This window comes from Macrobrachium nipponense, chromosome 41 (assembly GCF_015104395.2).
Source record: "Macrobrachium nipponense isolate FS-2020 chromosome 41, ASM1510439v2, whole genome shotgun sequence".
NCBI lineage: Eukaryota > Metazoa > Arthropoda > Malacostraca > Decapoda > Palaemonidae > Macrobrachium > Macrobrachium nipponense.
The window spans coordinates 17,733,179-17,750,727 of NC_061102.1; the positions used below are offsets into that span (position 1 = coordinate 17,733,179).

Genomic DNA, 17,549 nt, shown 5'->3' on the forward strand with positions numbered 1-17,549 from the left:
TATCAGTTCTCATTGGTATGGATAAGGTAAGTAACTATAGTGACATTATTATTTTGAGACACTGACCAAAGTAAGTATTGGATCGAAAGGAATCCCACTGCTTGAGTTTACGTTATACATACACACACACACACACACACACACACACATACACACACACACACACACACACACATATATATATATATATATATATATATATATATATATATATATATAATTATACGTGTGTGTGTGTGTAAATTACGATGCTTTAAACAACTTACATGAACTTTTAATCCACGTAGGCCTGCAGAATTGGAAGCTACCATGGAAAATTGGAAGCTACCATGGAAAAAGAAAGCATTTTCACCGATATGCGGTTACGATAAAGTTTGGTTAGTAGCGACTAGAATTATTTTGTGAAACTATTGTTACAATTTTGAGATTGCCTCCAAAACTATAATGTATTCCATGACTGGTCTTTTAATCTTGAAGTTCATCGTTTTGGTTTTAGTTACAGAAAGTATACCGTAACCTAAATATAGCTGAAATATACACTTTAACTACGCTACTTACTGACATTGCAAGGCCTAATAAAATCCTTCAGGCCTGTTGTGCAAAGGTAATGAAAGGTATTTGTTGAAATTAATTACACCCCTTCATTAAGACTTAGTAGTCGAGGGCAAGTTAAATAGTCCCCCATCTGGGATGACGGAAATGAATCAATTGAATCTCGTAATATTTCTGTGATTTTAATAGCTTACATTGTTAGGGAAGAACTTGCTCATATAGCGGTAATTCAAAAAGAGGGCACCTTGAATATTGGTGCCATTTAGGTTTAATTTTATTTTACTCTAATAGCTTGAACTAAAAGCTTGATTTAGTGTAGCCGATGGGTTAAACTAAATTATTTTCGATAATACAGGATATTCAGATATTCACCTTGCATTTGTTACCTGAAGTAGCGCACCCACCGCCGATTTTTGAGTCATCGTTGATTTTGTTATCGACGGATTTGGACTGTCTAAATAAACATCTGAAGTATTAACTCGCAAAATTTTTTGGGTCTTTTTTTACTTTTGGTCAGTGTATTTACCGGCCTGTGAGCGGCAATGAGCGAAAAATTGTTTCAATTTCTGTGTGACTTTAGGTGTAAGTGAGAAATATACTTTACTTTCCTACGAAAATACACATTAACTACGATTAAAAAAAAAAAAAAAACTTACTATTTCTCTAAAACAAAATCATTAGATACCTATCTATATATCTCGATGTCGCACTGTGAGCGACAATGAACGACAAATTGTGGCGCAATGCCTGTATGATTTGTAAATTCCTGTTGGTAGGAAGTGCGAAATTTACTTTAGTATCCTACTAAAAGTATCCATTTTCTACGATAAGAGCTGGTGCGTTCTCTAAAGAAAACAAAATCAGAGTAAATACATATCTAGTATGTCATGATATTTTGATATCATCATAGTCTTATCACAGATATATCATGCCAACCAGTTTATCATATATATATATATATATATATATATATATATATATATATATATTATATATATAATATTTTGTATTGGCAAATTTTGACTTTTCGGGTATAGGTAACAATTCCTAACGGAGCGTCGGTCGTCTGGTTTTGTGGTCAAAGTGAAATCTGTGGGCAACGCTTTGCGATGCATTGCATTTTCTTACCGTCTAGTGCCTGCACGCAATTCCAACGCCATAAAAAAGAGAAATGCCGCCCAAAAACGAGAGAATTTTCACCCTTATGAGAGAGAAATTTCAACGACTGTGTGTCATAAGTGGGTTGGAAGAGAGGTTACAAGGTGCCCAAACAAGCATCTGCCTCAAAATCTAGGTAGCAACAATGCCAGAACGGTAATTCTATACAATAGCTCCGCCAGCAAGTTATCAAATTTAAGTACTTTCACTAAAAAGAGGGAAGTCCAAGGTTTCGTTTGATATATAAATCTAAGCGGCGCTGGATCTAGAAGTGGTTTAAAAATGAAAATTAAATTTGACCCACCTGAAAAAAACTAAGTCCCTCGACTTCATAACTCTCAAATTCCTCTTCAGACTGAACTCTCGTTTGTTCGTTTGTACGTTAAAAACATAGGAAGACGTCACCCTAACGTCATAGTTTTTAACCAATGATGATTATCCACATTTTTCTTGGGACTAGCATTTTAACAAAATTAGAATCACGTGACTTGAATACCCAATCAGGTGACAGTTTTACCAGGAAACTAACACTTTTCGACACTTTTCACACAGTTTCCACTGCTAATTTTTCAGTCATTTGAGAGCCATGGAGCCGTGCGAATCTTCAAATTCCGGTGCGGTTTCTCATTTACCATCTACTTTGACATCAATTTATGTGGATTTTCTCCCAAGTTCTTGTCTCAATTGCTGTTCCTGTAGAAAGTAGGGACAAAGTGACACTTTTAACAGTGATAAGGGATTATATAGAGCCCGGCACTACCATCATTTCCGACTGTTGGAGGGCATACGATTGCCTAAATGAGGAGGGATGTCTTCATTTAAGAGTCAACCACTCCTTGAACTTTGTGGACCCGCACACTGGAGCTCAGTGGCAGTGCTGCCAGGTACAGGGAAATTTCCCTGTTTTAGGAAAATTCAGTCGGCTACAGGAAAACAAGGAAGACATGTGAAAATACATTAAAAAAAAAAACGGGAAATTTCAGAAAACTAACAGGGAAATTTGGAAAATCTAGGTTTAAGTTATTATTTTCGTTTGAAATATGAAAAATATAGCTTTTCGTTTGAAATATGAAAAATATAGCTTTTTTATTATTTTCGTTTGAAATATGAAAAATATAGCTTTTGAGTTACTATTTTGCTTTATGTGGCTAGAAAGAGAGAGAGAGGCGCACTCATGAGCCTGTTATATTTAGAGTTTCTGGATTATGTGTTACCCATCTTTAATGACTTGAACAAAGAAATGCAATCTGAAAATCCAAAGATTTATGTTCAGCATAACAGTCCCCCTTCATTCCTAAGAACCATACTCGAATGCTATTTAAAGCAAAGCTACCTACAATCTACAGCTCTGTCAACTGTCCGAATAAGAGATCCTGCTAATTTTTTGCCATTGAGTGAAATGTATTTTGGAGGTCGAGTGGCTGCATCACTCCAGAGAATAGGCAGTGACATCAATACCCAGCAGTTGGATTTTTTTCGACTAAGATGTCTTGATTTTTATATAGAAGGTGCTAACCAGATTTTGAAAAGGTTCGATCTTAAAAGCCAAATTCCCTCAAATCTCAAAGTATTTTAATGAAAACTGTTCCTTCTGTTGCCCCTTTAGCATCACATTTCCCAAATTTAGTACCTGAAAACCAACTCAACGAATTAGACAGGGAGTGGCGCCTGCTTAGGAACACTGACGAACATCATGCCGGGAATGGATGCTTTTAAGTTTGGGAGAAGGTATACACTTTGAAGAAAGGTGACGAAACACCTTTGTTTCCACTTGTTAGAAATTTCGTGAAAAACCTATGTTTGCCTCATTCGAGTGCAAGTGTAGAGAGAGTTTTTTCACAAGTGAACTTGATGAAAACCAAAACGAGAAATTCACTGAGCGCCGATACATGCTAAGAGAATATTTGAAACCTCGTCTTCTGAAAACATGGTAATAACACGTGCCCAACTGAGACTGATATATACAAAAAGATCAACAATAAGGAAAGTAAAATAGCAGTAGATTATATATATATATATATATATATTATATATAATATATATATCATATATATATATATATTATCTTCTTGGTCCATTCTGTACTCTTCTTTGTTATATATATATATATATATATATATATATATATATATATATATATACAGGGAAATTTTGTGTCAAACAGGGAAATTTAATCAGGCAATTTAGGGAAATTTTAACAGCTAGACATAGCAGCAGTGCTGGAGCTCATAGCTAATACTATGAGAGGCGGTGTCGGGACTAGAAGAATCTTTTGCCAAAATACGGTCGTCTAAAGGATAAGTTTGTTGGATACTTGGCTCTTGGCTATTTTAAATTGCATTTACCCTCCAACCTAAGTAAGTACAAAAGGGTTTTAGGCTCTTATATTTAATATGGCTGTGTAAGGGGTGGATCGCCCCCCCCCCCCCAGCTAGGTAAGGATACGGCTACTATACTCTGTTTTTTTTTCATCTGTCCATCCGCCTGTGGTGTTTTTGTATGGTAACACTGCGTCCGGGCTTTAGATAGCTACATTCAGCTTACATTCAACGATTATGATAGTATCCTATTTCGAATATTAACGGTGTAATTCGCATACAGTAAATTATTAAAACACTTTTCAGTTGCAAATGTACACCCAGATATTTTTTTATTTGCCTAAAAGTTACACATAGCGTAACTATCTAAAGCCCGGGACGCAGTGTTACCATACAAAAACACCACAGGCGGATGGACAGATAAAAAAAAACAGAGTATAGGTTAGGTTAGGTGGTTTGTTTAGGTCGATATTAGGTTAGCTGGTGGCCTTGTTTATTGCTAATTATACATGTGACATTATTCGTATGTTAAAACGGATTCTTTAATTCATTCCCCACCCAAAAACCCCGGTTTCCCACTGGGGGTCCCCCAAGATTGGAAAGGTTAACAAATAAGTTCAGATATTGGAGAGTGAAAAATGAAACTCGAGGGTGCCTAAAATAAACAATGATCCCGAGTTGAATGTCGGACAACTCACTGGTAAAATCAAGCTTGGTGGTCATATAATTATCATCATCATTGTGGAAAATGGTTATAGTAAAATAAATTCTGGAAAAAATCAGGTTAATCATTATAATAGAGACATGGCAGGTAGGTATTTAGCTAGTGAGGAATTGCAGTTTCCTATAGCCTAGTAATTTGGTCGGTTATTAACAATTTACCTAACGTTATTTTTGGGGGGTTGGCTGTAATTAACTTAGAATTTAACTTTGAACTCTCCCCTACGGTAGGGGGAACCCGATGGTAGTGCAGGGTTTTGGATCAAAGACAATAAACGAAAGATGGGAAACTGACTATTAATACCATTAAAAAAAACATCATCCAACCCGTTAGAATGCGCGCCATCTATTGATCATGCCCTCAACTAAAACTCGGCTGTGGCGTAGCGCGGCTTTTTTAAATGTTAAAATTTATTCTTATGCTGCAATAAACTTCTCTTTATAAATTATTGAATACTAAATCGATTAATATTGCTTGTTAACATGATTATAGGGCTGTATCATAGCTTATGACTTATAATTAGGCATTTCTGAATCATTAAATAAAATCCTTCAGTTAATTTAACATTAATTGCTAAGTATCTTTATCTAAAATTGAGAGGCAGTTAACATTAATTGCTAAGTATCTTTATCTAAAATTGAGAGGGCAGTTAGAATGAAACAAACTTATTCTCATATTATCTTATTATTTCACCAATATAGTATACAGTAATTATTTTCCTTTTTTGGGGCTTGTGCTTATGATTGTATACTGTACATACCTAAGCGACTGTACACAAATGTTCTTGCAAAGAACATAAACAAAGTAAAAGAAATGGCACATGCTTCATTTGCATGCAATAGTCATACAAGTCATGCAAACAAAACATGCATATATCAAAATTTAAATAGCAAACAAAGCATGGGATAATCAAAACCAATAATATGAAATCAAAATAAAAAAGCAGACTTAACTTGCATGCTGATTAGGCAAAAGTTAAGCAATATTTGTTAATAAAACTAAGAAAAGTACAACAACAAAGTAGTAAAAGTAAGGTACCCTTTTATAACAAATGCAATGCTGTATTTTACAGAATACTGTATAAGCAAAAATCTAGGTTTAACTTAATTTTCATATAAAGCAAATAAAAATTGAAATCACAAATCAAATAGGAAACAAACCTATTTATAACAATTTAATAAAATCTCATAGCCCAATTGTGGGAGTTCTTAAAAATGCATATTCAATTGGCACCATTTTATAAAGGTAATGTAACCAACACTTCTGCCTGGTATTTTCTAGTAAAATGCCATTTCTGCAAGAAGCATGCACATTCCTAAAAAAATTTGAAACAATTATTCTAATTAACTTGAACCATGTTTCTTTTTGCATCATGTACAGTACAAGCAAGTATCATAGGTTTTCACAACTTGTTTTGCCAATTTATTGCTACTGTATTACTGCGTACATTTGCTGCCAAATGGTAAATTTACTTTGGAATGCTATTTGGGGTGTTGGTACCAATTACAAGATTTCATTTTAAAAATTGAACAATTATGAGCATATAATGCAGAAACATAGATGAAACGGTAAGAATGGATCTTGTGGGAGCAGATATGCTGGTTTGCATATAATTTTTTTTTATTTTGAATGCTTTTATCCATACATATAGGAAAATTCAATTATAGATTAAAAGGTTAGTGAATTTGAAATTAAAGTAAGACACTCTAACTTAACTAACCTACTTATGCTCTCCCATATGAATGCTCCCACAAGATCCATCCTTCCTGATGAAACAACTTTGGTTTGCTAAATAGTTGCTTATTAATGAAAAATTAAGGTAAACATTTATAACTACAACCCAATGGTAAGCTGCTGAGAATATAACTTAACTACAGTATATATATACAGTATATCAAAGTTGCTGTGAGTAGCCTATCTGGAAAAGGCATGGAGACCCAATATTCACGAATTGTATGACAGTGATAGGAATTGGTATGATTTTCAAGATATGCAAATATAACTTTAAGGTATTTATTTGAAATACAATTGACGCCTGTAAATGAAAAGAAAATATAGTTTTTCTAGTTGATTTTGATATATTTTGCAAGATAGCTTCATTCCATTGCAAATAACTGTTGATATGGTTAGGTAACTGTTGGCATTTATGGTACTGCTGATACGGTTAGGTTTACTGTTGACATGATTAGGCTACTGATGTACACTACCAGGAAGGTTAGGTTGGTTGTTGGGGTTTCGGCAAATATTTTTTTCTAGTCGAAAATCACATATAAATATATTTTCTTTCCGCTTAGAGGCGTCCACCGTATTGTAAATATTTTCCAATATTTATTTCGGAATAACACTGCACCGTCATTCAATTTTGCTTTGGTCTATTTTATTTCTTCATTTTCTCTAAAAGTCATCATGTACTGTGTAACAGATGTAATGATTTTATTACCTTTCTTTATTCTGAGGAAAAGCATGAAAAATCAGATGGGGAAAATCATTTTCGTCCTATTGCAAACCACACACTGGTGATGATGGCTACGCCCACTCATGATTGAAATTGAATGCCCCGCTTTGTGAAAAAGTAAACAAACAGACGATGTAGGCAGGTGAAATGCTACTGCCATCTTCATTTCATGCCAGGTACTAAATTGTATGCGGCCGATGCGGCTGTGGCTTGAGCTTCCCATATTTCGTGTATTGTCTTTGGTTTTGGATGGGGTAAATCACTTGGGAGAATTACCTATGCCGTACAACTCTTGGTATCCTACGGTAAGGGGGACCAATGGACAACCTGGTACCTAGGCTAGGTATGTCCTGGCCAGACTTGACCATCCTAACCTCATTAGGGTATTTATTTGGTAGATCATTACAACTTATGGAAAAACTTTTGCACTGATATATTATACCTAGGTATAATATATGGTTGGCTAGTAGCTAGCCAACCATATATTATACCTAGGTACTATATTAGGCTAGGCTACACTATTATTTTTTATTTATTGGTGTGGCTATGGAACCGATAGCCGGTTTTCAACTTTCCAAAGCTACCTATGTATCCAACATTTAAGGAAGTGTACTTGTTATTGTGCCGAAAGCTTTTTGTTTGCGGGTATATTTAGTCGGATCCGATAAAAGAGAAAATGATTAATCAGATACGACTTATAAGGTAGCCTTACTGGCCACCCCCCTAGCTAATACCTATGGCAAAATTGTGACAAGTAAACATCCATACTATATTAGGTAACACAAGTTCTTGCAATAACACTAACTGTCTGTCGGATAGGCTACAAAGCTTTGGAGTGTTGGAAACAGCTTGTCAGTTCCATAGCAACGGTGTTTTTTTATAGCCTAGGTTTTGGAGACAACTTGGTAAATTTTATGGAAAAAAATAAAAAAGCTTTGCACAGAGCATAAACTACTATTTTCGTAGGCTGTGAAGATAACCTTATTTTGATAGCATATATTAATGAATATTTTTTATGCAATAAACTTTGCACTGTCAAATAGAAAATATTACACACACACACATAATATAAATGCAAATTTTAGGTAATATATATCAAGAGAGCACATTTCTTATATGACGAAATAGTTTTAGTGCAAAAATTAACCTTCTGTCATAGTTTCATAGTTATTTCAAAATAAGCAATTTTAGATAACATAAAAATCAAGAAAGCACATTTCTATTCATTTGATTGTAAATTTCTGGTCATGTTTCTTATATGACAAATAGCTTTAGTGCAAAGATCAGTCTTCTAACTGCCATAGTTTCATAGTTATTACAAAATAGCATAAATATTTTTCTTTTTTTCATTTTTTTTCCATTTCCCAACTGCTGTTATTGCTTTTGCACTTGTTCTTTGATGTAGAATGCACTACTATAAATGGAGTTAGTACCTACTCACAGAATTCGTAGCACTGAGCTGTACCCTTACAAATGTCATTCCAGGCTGCTTTTTTGAACAGATATTATTACTTATTAGTTTTCTGTCGCAAGGTATATTCATTTTACAATGTTTGTATATTTTTCCCTTTCTAATCGGTGTCTGTGATATTAATTCTGTACTGCATAAGGCCTTGAAATACAGGTGAACATTATCTTGATTAACTCCTTAGTATGGTTTTGTATTTGAGTAAGTGATTTAATTTTGCGTTTATACTACAGTACTGTCCACGTGAAATGAGAAAACTTGGTGGCATCGAAATATGTTATCTTCATTGCAGATGCATCAAGACACCACTATTTGCTACAGTCCTTGCGGGGGGGGTTGTTAGCGTCGTTCCTCTGCCAAGAGTTATATTCCCAACGATGTGAATCTCCCCCAAGGTACTAGTCCATCAACCTTCTATTGACAGGTAATATTCCATCAGCTATGAAAAGTTAGACAGTTTAATATTTGAGATATATCCATTTAGGACTTCAAAGAGAATAAGGCCAAACTGATTATGTTATCTTCATTGCAGATGCATCGAGAGTTACATTCCCAACGCATTATCGACTTACAAATAACTTGTACTGCCCCATGTATTCACAAAGGGGCACTTGCATGCTACTTAAGTGTAAGCCATGCATACCTGCTTCCACTTTGTTGGTATCAGGTATACAAAACAGACAAAACCCTACTCGTAAAATGTTCAAAAACAGGAGCATTAGAAGATTTTAAAATTATGAGACGACATTTACCATAATTAGTGTTGCTGTAAAATGGAAAACACACAAAGATTAAGACTGGCTTTGCTCTGCTGTAGGTATACCCAAATGCTCTGGGCAAGCTGTAACTGATCTTGGCCCAAGTGACAAATCAGATCACCACACACCCACTGCAAATGGATCTCTTAATGTTTAAATGGTTTCTATTTTTTCTCAAAGCCCTAGAGATGTCCTTAAACTAGTTTCCACCCTAGTATGAACTTGGCATTAAGCTTCTTATATAGTTTTCATAGTCCTCAGTCAAAGTTTGTTATTGATTTATATCAAGAGTTCCACTAGAAAATGTTTTGTAATTTAGTTTCGAGATCTTGCATTATTGTCATATGTAAACCATCAGTACTTTTACTTTGAAACTTAGGCTACTGAACTCCTTTGTTTAATACCTAGAGTAGGGGATGATAGCCTGAAGCATATACAAGCCTACACTTTTAAGATGTATTTCATAATGTAGTTTAGTTTTATCCAGATGAAGAACTTCCCCCTATTATGAAAAATTAAACAATATGCATTGAATTTTGTGTAAGGTTTACATGACAATAATGCTTTGTGCTTAACATTAGACATAAATCAGTTCTAAGTTGATACTATAAATATTAGAGAGAATCTTATCAATAGCATTATTGTCATATTAATATGTGCATTTTTCGAGACAATGCTGGCATGTGAATGTTTAAAACTGAGAATGTTGCTTTAAGTATATTTGGTATTGATGACAGTGGTATTGTTGATAAATGATATAACAAGTCAACTCAGAAATTCAGTGCTGTTTTAAAGGGAATCAGTATAGTACTCAATTTAAATGTGTTAGTTCGAGGATCATTTTTATTTTTTACAGTATTCTTTAAGTGACTGAATCTTTAAGGGATCTCAAATTCAAAGTGCAACTTTAAAATAAGTTAGGTAATATTAACAATGATCTAGTGAAAGTGTTCTTTTAAGGGAAGTTTTACTGGGAAATAACTGGTACATAATGTGTATTATTCAGCATTTTCAGTTAGAGGTGTTTCATACCTTAATATTACGTTGATTGGTAGACTTTTACTCTAGAACACTAAATATTTTCCATACCTTTGTTGTAGGAGTGAAATTCATTGTTTAGTGAAGTACACACCTAGTATATAATTTAATGTTCATATAAAGGGATTGATTTCCCATGAAAGGTTAAGTTATTGTAGGTGAGGTCAAATTAGTTGAGCAGCAAATTAGAAGGGATGGGATGGAAAGATAAGTGTAAGAAATTAGCAGTCAGGATATTTTTTATGCATGTATTTACTCAGAGAATAGTTATTAGAAATGAAATTTTTGCAAAATAATTCTGGCTCAGGTTAAGAACTCAATTGACTGTGTTTGTAATAAAATTTTAACTAGATATATCTTTGGTACATTTGGCTTTTTTAATGCAAATTGTTAGGGAGATTTGCATTTATTCTTATTTACAGATTTTGTAAAATTTAGTTTGTAAAATTTTGAATTCACAATGCAAAAGTGTCTTGATATACAGTTTTTGTAGGTTACGGTATTGTATTAATCAGTTTTGTTTTGTTTTGTTTGGGTAAATTTGTTTCATACAGTTCCAGTGAATGTAAGTTAATTGCCAAGATCAAGGTTCATGTTTAATGTTAAAACTTAACTTTTAAATTTGGATAATGGTAAAATTATTGTAATACCAAATTGTATTGATTTTGTCTGTCATGGCGCTTTTTTTTTTCCAGGTAAAATTCATGCATTTGTCATTTATTAGCACAGCAGAGTAGGGCTAAAATTCAATGAAAACTTATAGTGGCTGCAAAATATCAATTGAATGTAAGTTAAATCTAGATTTGATAAACTTTTTAATCTTATATTGGTAGGTAATGAAAATTATGTAAATATTTGGATGTAGAGATATTTTCTTGTGCCACCATATTGTTGAGTAGTTCATGTTTTGCAACCGATTCAAAGCGATGTTTTCTAAGGTGACAGCAGTTTGCTATGTTGAAGTAAAGCCTTTTATGCTTTTCTTATCCTTTTCCAGATGTAGTCTAGTTTTCTGTCACTGATGAGGAATGTTAGACATTTTTAAATGTCAAAAAAAATTAGTGTACGTATAGGAAGTCCAAGGAGGGTGTGGTAAATATGGTAAAGTTACTGTTTGAGACAAGTCTTAACAGTCACTCATATGACTTTGATATCGTAAACAAAGAAATACTTGATTTGCATACAAACTTTGATTCCTGTATTTAATCTCATAGCAGACTAGAAACAGTCAAGCAAAAGACTGGTATGATTATGTATTTTGAATGTATTAATTGTTGTACTGTTGGCATTGCAGCTGACATAATTCTTTTCTTAGAGATGTGTACAAATTTATACTTGTAAGAATTTGTGGATAGGAGTATTTGATCTGTCTTCAGAGCAACTTGTTTACGATATAAAATTTACTTATTAAGGATAACTGATTAAAATTGTTTCATCTAGTTAGATGCAGAAGTACTCCGTCTGCATGACTTCAAATTCTTCCATCATTTTCCAAGAAAAGTTCCTTTAGCAGAAATTTTAATACTTATAAGTAAATTATGACATCCCGTGCAAATTTGTTGATGTATTAAGGAAATTCTAACTTGGAGAACCTATTTTCTTGGGCAGAATTTATTTTTATTGATGCAGAATTTGATTGACTGTATCTTGTTGTTTTATATGGTGTATACATGAAAATGTTTCATAAGATTAATTTCCGTATTAAATATCATTTATATTCTACCAGATGTCTGTAAAAATCTAAATTAAATCTTACCAGAACATTAGGAATGTTGTAAGTTATCTTTTTTTTTTTACCAGTAGATGACAATGCTTTTAATTATATTTTGGACACATGCCATCCTTGCAAAAGGGGATACATCAGTTTATGATGGTTAATTGACTCATGTGTTCAGAAGTTTCCTCTGAAGGTTTGTAGACTGAGAGTCATATTGGCTTGCTGAGCCTTGTGTCGGCTGTTAGAATTGGAGATGCATATCCAAAGTAACAATTTTAAATATTGGTGATGTGCTTTTGTGGTATTTTGTTACCGAAAGGATTTGTGATAACAGGTTTTATTTTACTGGTTTATTGATATTTAAATATACAGCCGGTATAGCTTTTCTGTTGCTTCAAAAGGTTCTTCGCAGGCCTTGCTTAGTCAGGCTAACTCAAAAAGTCATGAAAATGTCAACTGGTTTTACAGTTAATATACACGATCTTTGATGACTTGATTTAAGGTGCCGGTATGATATAGGATGGAGATTTTCATGGTGTTTCCATTGCTTCATTTACCCTGTTAGATGTCAGGCTTGTGGTGATTAAAGGTTGTGATGACCTTATTTTGGACCAAAGAAAAAGTTTGGATTATTACAGTTTAGTTTAGAATATTGACATAAGTTCATGAGGGTGTGGTGTTTGACATTTTGATGATGTATGATGACAATGGGTTTAATAATTCGATATCAGGTGGTACAAGTGGATTTATTTCTCGGCAATTTGTTGGTGACAGTGTCCATGGTATTAAAAGATTTCTTTGTGACAGCGGAATTCAGTTTTCGGAAATCCTTTGGTGGCAGCAGAGTTATTGCTGGTGTTTGTAACAAGTCCATGATTCAAGAAAAAATTGGCTTAAGATCATTCGGATACAATTGAAGTATGCTTTTTATATTTTCATTACGTTGGTTGGTCATATTCTCACTAAAGGGATTCTGTTAGTTTCTGATTGTTTGTCCTTCAGGGAATCTGTTGGCTTTAATGGTTTTCCCATCAAGAAGCTGTTAGGTTTGATACTTTGTCTTAAAAGAATGAACTTTTTTAGGTTATTTGCTATAAAGTCCATTAGGTTGTGATTTTTTTGGTAGTCTTACTAACAACTGTTTGTTAGGTTTGTTGCCGAAGCCTTTAGTTTATTTTTATGTAGATTTTTTTTTTTTTTTTTTTTTTTTTTTTTTTTTTTTTTTTTTTTTTTTTTTTTTTTTTGTTTTTTTTTTTTTTTTTTTTTTTTTTTTTTTTTTTTTTTTTTTTTTTTTTTTTTTTTTTTTTTTTTTTTTTTTTTTTTTTTTTTGCTAGATTGTCTGTGTTTACTGTGTTTTGGATAGAAAAAAAAATTGCAAGAAAGTCTTTTGTTTGTTAATTTTTCTGCTTTCAAGTCGTCAGATTTGGAAAAATTGTTCAGATTGTATATTACCCTGGAGTTTATTCTCAGGATTCGTGACTTACTGGCTTAACATTCCTTAAGGCCGCCAACTAAATTTGTGTTGTGCCGTAAGTCAGCCTGTGGAGGCGAACCTGGACGTTAATGTGAACAACATTATATATAGACATGGATATAATCCATGTCTATATATACGTTTGCAAGTTCTAAAATAATAAATGTTATTGCGAAATTTATATTGCAAGATTATGCCTATATAGTTATTGTCAATTCATGATCATGCATCATATACACAGTTAGTTTTTTAAACTAGAAGAAAAGATTCAACATTCTGATGAAAGCATAGTAACGATGCAAGTTTCTTTGCTCGCATCCCATGTGAGCCAGTTTTGAAATGAAATTAGGCTCGTTTTTTTAAATTAAATTAGGCTCATGAAAACCAATCTGTATTAAGGATTTTAATGAAACAGAAAAAAATATTAGGCCTACTATATATGTCAACTTTGAAATTATAAAAAAAAATCCTAAACAGTTACCTTGCCATTGAACTCTTCCTTCATTCGTAAAATAACAAACCTTATGAAAATCCTTTAAGCCAGATTTAAACACACAACCAATTCACAGGGGAGTATTGAATTTGTTTCAACCACTCGTTCACTGGATGTGTCTGACTTTTATTTATTTTCAATGATAGTGAAGATTTCAGTACAGGTCAACTGCGCAGGTATAAGAACGTTAGTGGCGAAATTTTGCCTAAGAAAATGTGTGTCAGTTCGGAAGAGTTTTTAACCTGGATAATGTATTTGCTTGGGAGAGGTTTTGCCTAAAATATGTTTATCTCTGGAAGATATTTTTGCACAAAATGTTAGTTTAGCAGAGATTTTTACTGAAGTGTTTTAGAGGGGTTAATCCCCAGAGTGTTAATTGGCAGTGTTGCTTGTGCATTGTATAAACTTTTAGGAAAGTGTCACTTCGGTGGAGTTTTTGCTTGGAAAATGATAATCTTGGGATGGTGTTCTGCATAGAAAAGTGTACCAGTTTGTGAATTTGTATTTTTGCTTAGTATGTTAGCTAGCAAATCTGCTGGTTTGCAACTTTTCTACCCAGGTGTCAGTTGACATATTTTGCAACTTTTCTACCCAGAAGGTGTCAGTTCTCATATTTTTCTTTGTTCAAGAAGCCTCTTGGCAATTTCTTTTTCGTTGGTTTGCTTAAAAAAATTTTGAATGTTTGGGAAGAATTGTGTTTTGCTCTGAAATTGGAGTTGGCTGACAAGTTAAGGCCTGTCCACACGATCGGGCCTGATCGGCGGACTTCCCCTCTAACGGGCACACTTGACGGGCAACCGTCAAATTGCCCGATGGGTCTTGTAGCAAAATCACCATGGTGGGTGCCCGATGGCTTGAGCTTCGACCCTGGCAGAACGTACGTTAACCATATACATTTCTTTTACTGATCCATTCTTTGCACCATTTCTCTTCTTTTTCATCACACATAAAGCAATTATCATGCTCCACTATCTTCTTCATTGCGGCAGGCACCATGTTATCGTACCGCACTGAACACATTACTGGGCATCGTCGGGCACGCCTACCTCTCCTTCGCCTCACCCGTGTGGACAAACATTCACGAGTCCCTTCTTGACCTCAAATTTAGTAATATAAATATACTTGCCCAAAGTGTAACTCTGGGACTTACGTGGGATCTACGAAGATGGTTACTGAAGGTCAGAATCGATTCTCATCGTGGAATAAGCTTCCGAACAGGAAGTAGGCTCTCCAACCCTGAACATTCAAATATCAGGAACCATGCAAAAATCTGCAAAACACATATCGAAAGAGACGATTTTTGCATTATAGGGCAAACACCAAACCCCCAAGAATTACCCATTTTAGAGTCATTACTCATTAAGCAGCTGGTTCCCCAGTTGAATACCCAAACCTCCTCCATCCAACTGTACCTTAGTTAACGTGTCTCCTTTTTTATTGTCTTCTATCATTGACGATGGTCAGTTCGGAATTCCCTTGTCGACAGTCAAAAGTCACGGGGAAAGTAAAAGTCGCTTACCTGTACAAAAGGGAGATCACTAAATCTACCATTGCCCATGAAACAAGGAATTGGAATAGGTCAAAAGGACTCTAGATAATCCAAGGCACCACTCTAACTAATGTTCGAGTGGCTCCACCCACCAAACTCGATGCAGGTGGAAGGAAAGGAGAGATGAAAACAACAACTGATCATTACCTTGGACATGCCTCTCTCTCTCTCTCTCTTTGATATATATATATATATATATATATCTATATATATATATATATATATATATATATATATATGATATATATATATATATGTAAAAAGGAGGAATTTACAGATTCATCATATTTAACTTCCCATGGAGACAGAGTCTGAAGCGACGACCTAAGAAAGCTGATAAATCATTTCTGGGATGGTGTGATACGAAGATGCTTATTTAAGCAGGTCAATGTTCATTCTGTGGGTATGTGAGTTCGTGAGGGCTTGTTCAAGGTGCCTTTGAAAACTGGCTGTGACCAGTTAATTGGGGCATTGGCGAAGAGTGTGAATTCATGTGTACGGGTGAGCCTCTTCCGTTCATAATGGCATCATTAGCCAAAACTGGGGGAAGACTTACGGAGAGGTCTGTGCAAGAAAGGCAGAGCCACGATGGCGCATGCCGAGGTGTTTCCTTTGTTAAAGTGTATGAAGTTCCAAGCTGTGATGGTTAAGTGTTATTATGGTTTAGCCAAAGGGATGGCTTGTTTTGATATCTTGTAAAGATGTTCCATTTCATTTCATCTTTTGACTTTGTCTTTACAATTGTGTGCTCACTAGTGTGTTCTCCAGTATTTTAAACAGGCGGTTCTAGTGAGGGGACCGAGTGTCCTAGTGAGGGAGCCGAGTGTCCTGGGGACTGAGTGTCCTAGTGAGGGGACTGTATTTTGGAGAAGAGATAATTGGTGTGACTAATTACTGATTAAGACGTTTGAATACCGGGGGTTATCAGAGTTAGTTGTCTGTGAGACTTGAACTATTATCATTCCATTAATTATCTTGTAATTATTCAACTAGTACTTTATTTTGAATAAAACGTATATATTTTTTGTAACTCCGACTCTGATTTAATGACCTGATGGAATGGAGAGAGAGAGAGAGAGAGAGGGCTTTTGCCAGTGATCGCTTTGAGAGAGAGAGAGAGAAGACTATGCCAGTGATCACCTTGAGAGAGAGAAGAGACTGAGGGTTACCAGTTCGCCTAACGCTATGGCTTAAACGCTAGTGGGGGTTGGTGACGCCCTTCGCTGGTAATCCTGTGGGAATTATATATATTCACCGATTTTAAAAATATAATTAAGGAACAATGGGAACTATTTAGGGTGAAGCCACATAAACGTTACATGTACTGAACACAAAGTAAAATTACAATCTTTCAGCTGAGTCTATGATTTATTTATTTCACTTACAATAAATGTCAATAAAATAGAAATAATTAATTATCATTACCTTGAATATGCCTCTCTCTCTCTTTCTCTTTGATATATATATATATATATATATATATATATATATATATATATATATATATATATATATATCAAAGATGCTTCTCTCTCTCTCTCTCTCGATATATATATATATATATATATATATATATATATATATATATATATATATATATTAAATAAAAGTAAACTGGATAGAATTTCTGAGATATATATATATATATACATATAATCTCACATATTTTTTTTATGTATAAAACGGACATGCATCGTGGATGATGTAGAATTCATAACAAACCTAGCTTTAGCTTCAGTCCAAAGACTGGATTAACGGACTACAAAATGCGAGATATTTTGGAATCAACTTTATTACATACCATTATTGTGGCTTGTCAAAAAGGGGTTTTTGTACAACTAAACCTCC

At 34.2% G+C, this 17,549-nt stretch overlaps 1 long non-coding RNA gene across 1 annotated transcript; it reads left to right on the top strand.

Moving 5' to 3' along the window:
- Positions 1-7,397: 7,397 nt before the first annotated feature.
- LOC135212548 (uncharacterized) lies at positions 7,398-13,365 on the top strand. Its single transcript, XR_010313924.1, has 3 exons — positions 7,398-7,509; positions 8,965-9,096; positions 9,205-13,365. It is a non-coding gene; the product is annotated as an uncharacterized LOC135212548 (long non-coding RNA).
- The last annotated feature ends 4,184 nt before the right edge of the window (positions 13,366-17,549 follow it).